Source organism: Bombina bombina, chromosome 1 (assembly GCF_027579735.1).
Source record: "Bombina bombina isolate aBomBom1 chromosome 1, aBomBom1.pri, whole genome shotgun sequence".
NCBI classification, from domain to species: Eukaryota; Metazoa; Chordata; class Amphibia; order Anura; family Bombinatoridae; genus Bombina; species Bombina bombina.
This window is the reverse complement of record NC_069499.1, coordinates 1,277,531,259-1,277,537,258: the sequence shown is the minus strand read 5'-3', so window position 1 is coordinate 1,277,537,258 and position 6,000 is coordinate 1,277,531,259.

Here is a 6,000-nt window from a genome sequence, read left to right as displayed (position 1 = left end):
GTCAATATTACACATCAAATAAATCAATGTGATTGCCAATAGGTGTAAAGTCTTATCTGGTATGACAGTTCAGTATAAATCCATATGTTGTATTCTGTATAAATTCCTTCCTTGGATTTCCAATAGCGATAGGTAGCTGCTCCTTGTGGTAAACAACGCTGCTCACTCCAAAAAAATGTTGTGAAAAGAATCACAAACAAGGGCGCTTCTTTGTGTGACATTGATAATATAAAAATGAAATGCACACTAATGAATCATACTCACAAGTATGGCAGCACCCAATTATGCTAAGCACGACGTTCTGGGAACTCTGTGTCCCAGCTCATTGATCCACAGAGCAGGGATTCACCTTGGACCGCCCCTTCTGCTGTAAGCTGGATAATGAAAGCCCAGACTCCCAAATGTCTCAAAAATTTAAAGTTTTAATCATAAAGACATATAAAAACAGAGGGCATAACATATACCGTGTGAATAAAACAGTTGCGCAAAGCGTTTCTCAGCTCCCCTCGCTGTTTCCTCAGGCTTCTGTTTGTAGGAAGGGAGTACTTGCTTTTATCAGAGAAAATAATGAATCTTAACAAACATTATGGCAACTCTTCCATCTAGAACAGGTGTGTTGCGATAATTAGCATCCACCTCACATTTAACCAATCATTTAATAGTGAATGGTAATAGTTGAACAGCTAGATCATAATACAAATGAACACATGTGTAAAACTCATAACATGCATATTATAGAGACATGACTAAGGGTTGATAGCCTGAAACGTAGTCTTGTATTCTGTACCTACTCCTGGTGAAAAGAAATAAAAGAAGTTTGATATAATTGGTTGTGCTGCCTTCTTTTGGAACTTTAATATAATACAAGGTATGCAGTAACCTTTTGGCGTGCACAACCTGACTGCTTGGGTGCTGGATCTCATTTGGCATTATATGCATATTATAGATAAAATTCATTCATAGCACATTATAAACTGTCTAACCGTAACAAATACAAATATACAATTTTTCCTGATGCATCGATCATGACCCCTGATATAAATTAGTAAATTAAGTAGCATAAACCCTTTTATTAAATAGAGGTTAAGTCATGTGTCTCTCTATTGGACAATAAGCTTGTAAAGTTTATCCTATTATCTATGCGTGGCTCCAGATCAGATCTATTGTGAGATGGAACATGGTACTTCCGCATTTGGATGAGATGATGTCCTTTAAACCAATAGGATTAGGGGGTGTATTGGGGACTCACGTGTGAGAATGTCCAAATCTGATCTATTGCACGACAGGGCATAATGCTTCTGCATTTGAAAGTGATGATGTCATAATTTCTTTAAACCAATAGGATTAAGAGGTGTGTCAGTGACTCGCGTGTGTGAATGTCATCTCATAGGTTCGCTGTAATGCACCTTTATGTTAAGAGTACAGGATAATCTTCTGTGTGTCATCTTTAATAAGTGAAGGCTGTATGTGAAAAGTGCTAAACCGGCTTCCTAATCAAAACCGTGATAGATTGCTTATGGCATCGACATTAATCGGGATCAGTAAAGGGGACCATGTAAAATGAAAAAAAAAAAACTATATTGCTTACATTATATCTAAAACTAAATTACTCAATATGGGGATGAGGATATATAAGATATCTGCACTCTCTATCGGGAGTGCAAAAAACATAAAAAATGGGGAGTGGAATAACTAAATGTGTTGATAAGTGTGTGATATTAGTAGGGAAAAAACAGTCATCATATAATAAGAGGTGGGAATATCAGTAAGTGTGATATCCTATCTTATAAAATGGTATGTTTAGTGTGCTTTCGTCTTATTGGGGAAATATATAATGAAGTGTATAATGATATAGTAACTATATTATACTGGTGGATAAAGAAGCGGTGGATAAGATGAGAGTGCAAATGAAATAATAGGGAATATGGGGAGTAATAACTACTAGATACAAAAAAAGATGATGAGTATATATATATGGTAAGTGTACTGATAAATAACTACCAATATAGAACCTTAAACCAATGTGTAAATAATATATGAAAAATAAGAGTTACATAATAGGTGCATCAAAAATTACATCCAATATTAAACTTTCAACTTGTGTGCCATATACCTAATCTAAAAAGCAGCCATGTCTAAATTTTAATTTAACACCGCGGGAAAAAGGGTATTGAATTTATAAATCCAATAGGTACTCTTTCCAATGGAGTTATACGAAAACTGCATTTGGACCCCTGTTGGCAAATGGCTTGATGTCTAGATACGCTGTGTTTGATACTCTTTCTGACAATATTCTTATAATGCTCGCCCCATCTCTTTCTTATTTTATGGATGGTATGACCCAAATATTGGCTGCCACATTTACAAGTCAAAAGGTAAATTACGTAATTGGAGCTGCAATTTAACCTTTCTTTTAATTGATAAGTGTATTCTGAGCTACTAGAAGTGACACTAGTTGTGCCATGTGTGACAAACTTGCACATATTGCATTTTTTGTGTCCACATCGAAAGGCTCTCTTGATTTGGGGATTGTTTTTATTCTTTATGTATTGTTTTCGAGTCATTCTCTTGTTCATCACTATTTTGCTTGGGGCCAGTTTTTGCTTTATTGTTGGGGCTCTACGAAAAGTGATCTTAGGTCTATCCTCTATTTGTTTAAGGATGGGATCTTTTTTGAAGAGGTACCAGCGCTTGTTAATAATCTTTTTTATTGCTCTATAGTTAGAGTTGTAATTTGTTATAAAAGACATTGTTGTTCCATTTTTGTTAGAAATTTTGGGCTATCGTTTCTTTTGTCTTATGGTTCAAAATCTAATTTCTGTTCAATGATCTGGCTTTAAGATCACTTTCTTCTATTAAGTCTACTGGATATCCTTTTTCCTTGAATCTATTTTTCAAGATCTCTGATTGTTCATTGTACGATTTCATAGTGGAACAATTACGTTTAATATGTCTAAATTGACTAAAAGGGATGTTCTTTTTCCATCCCTCTAGATGGTTACTGGTTTACTCTAAGACGTTGTTACTGTCAACTATTTTGAAATACATATATAATTCAATTTTATCTGTTACATCCCATATTAATACAACATAAAGAAAATCAATCTTTATTTTATGAATATTGTGGGTAAAATGAAACCCAAAATAATTTACATTGAGCTTATTAGCAAAGTCTTTGGCTGACTCAACCGAGCCCTCTCAGATGAAAATCAGATCATCTATATACCATTAATAGAAGACCAGGTTCACCCTCGAGCTCCGCTCATAGATATATATTTGTTCAAATTGGCCCATCACCAAATTAGCAAAGCTTGGGGCAAACCTGGTGCCCATGGCGGTCCCCTTTACCTGTAAATAATATTTGTCTAAATATTTGAAATAGTTGGGCGGTAAAATAAATGTAATTAAATCCAAAATATATTCTTTCTGATTAGCTGGCATATAAATATCATCATGTAGATAGTGTCTAATAGATTGAATACCCATTTCATGAGATATGTTAGAATACAGTGCACTGATATCGCATGTCATCCAAATGTAGTTTTCCTTCCTTTTAATAAATGAAAGTTTTTGTAATAAATTCATAGTGTCTTTTATGAATTAAGGTAAAATATTTTTGTAAATAGTAATCTATGTATGATGACAGTTTATCAGTTAGGCTATTGATGCCGGCTATGATAGGTCTTCTTGGTGGCCAATTAATATCTTTATGAATTTTCGGTAAATGATAATAAAATGGTACATTCGGATTAGTGGAAATGAGATATTGTTTTTCTTTTGTTGTGAGAATTCCTTCCTTCCAGCCATAATCTATTAGAGTAGCCAATTTTTTTGTGAATATAGGGGGTAAGATCGGTTTTTAGTAAATCGATAGTACTCCCTGACATAGTCGGCATAGTCTTGTAGGACAATGCCCCCTCCCTTATCCGCCTGGCGGATCACAATAGACAATTTTTTAGATAATTTTGACAGTGCTAATATTTCGTTAGGCCATAAATTGGATCTACCAATACATGTTTAGGAATGGTTGCAAGGTCTTCTAGTACCAGATTCAGAAATAAATCAATAAAGGACCCGTCTTCCCTGGGGGGCATAAATTGTTACTGGGGACACAATTCTGTATGAATACAGGCCTTCTACTAGTGTATCAATATCACTGTGTATCACAGTGTTATGATTTATTTCACTCATTGAATTGATTAGAATGGGTTGCCCTTCGATGCCTTTGCGTTTTCTTTCATGGCAAAATACCTCTGTAGGGACAATTTATGAGTAAATTGATTACGTCTACATACAAATCAAACATTTTGTGTGGATTGGATGGACAGTAGGAAAGCCCTTTGCCTAAGACACTTATATCATCATTGGTCAGTTTGTAACTAGACAGATTAAAAATGCCTTTACTTAATCTCTCCAATTTCTCCTTTTTTGAGGTGTTTCCTCTGCCTCTCCTACCCCTTGGCCACATGGTCTTTTGGTCCCTTGGTTTACCCTTTGGTTTGGATATTGTGTGTCTTTCCTCCACAGGGGGGCCAGATTCAGTGGAGGTTTGGCTAAAAAACCATGTTGGATCTGAGGTCTATCTGGATGATCAAGGGAGGTGGAAGCCCTTTCAGTAGGTTCAGGAGTCATGGGGGCCATTTCCTCTATCAAATCTATTCTGTTCTCTCTCGGGAGGGTATAATACATCATATCTATTGTGTGTGTTGATCGGTGGTGTATAATTGTAATTATTGTGGACAGGCCTAATTTGTTCTCTCTTGGCTAATATAAGTAGGATGTCTATTGTATGTATTATGTCCATTGTAATGGTAATTATTTGTTCTTGTCCCATATGGAACCTGGTGAGCTTGTTGATTGTAATTTATGTAATAGGTATTCCCTTCTTATTGTAAATTACAGTGCTCCAATCTGGGTGAGAGTTATTATTACTATTATTTTTGATGTTATTATTGGTAGAGATTTTTCTAATAAATGAATAGACCTCTCCCTTAGAATAACATTCCCCATCCCTTATTGTTTTCTTCTCCTTTCTATTTATTATCTCATTTTGGTACTCATCTGTATTTTTCAATGTTTGCTCATTTAGGCCTAGATTTAGAGTTCGGCGGTAAAAGGGCTGTTAACGCTCCGCGGGCTTTTTTCTGGCCGCACCATAAATTTAACTCTGGTATCGAGAGTTAAAACAAATGCTGCGTTAGGCTCCAAAAAAGGAGCGTAGAGAATTTTTACCGCAAATGCAACTCTCGATACCAGAGTTGCTTACGGACGCGGCCGGCCTCAAAAACTTGCTCGTGCACGATTCTCCCATAGGAAACAATGGGACTGTTTGAGCTGAAAAAAAACCTAACACCTGCAAAAAAGCAGCGTTCAGCTCCTAACGCAGCCCCATTGTTTCCTATGGGGAAACACTTCCTACGTCTGCACCTAACACTCTAACATGTACCCCGAGTCTAAACACCCCTAGCCTTACACTTATTAACCCCTAATCTGCCGCCCACGCTATCGCTGACCCCTGCATTACACTTTTAACCCCTAATCTGCCGCTCCGTAAAACGCCGCCACCTACGTTATCCCTATGTACCCCTAATCTGCTGCCCTAACATCGCCGACCCCTGTTATATTTATTAACCCCTAATCTGCCCCCCACAACGTCGCCGACACCTACCTACACTTATTAACCCCTAATCTGCCGAGCGGACCTGAGCGCTACTATAATAAAGTTATTAACCCCTAATCCGCCTCACTAACCCTATAATAAATAGTATTAACCCCTAATCTGCCCTCCCTAACATCGCCGACACCTAACTTCAATTATTAACCCCTAAACTTCCGATCGGAGCTCACCGCTATTCTAATAAATGGATTAACCCCTAAAGCTAAGTCTAACCCTAACACTAACACCCCCCTAAGTTAAATATAATTTTTATCTAACGAAATAAATTAAATCTTATTAAATAACTTATTACTATTTAAAGCTAAATACTTACCTGTAAAATA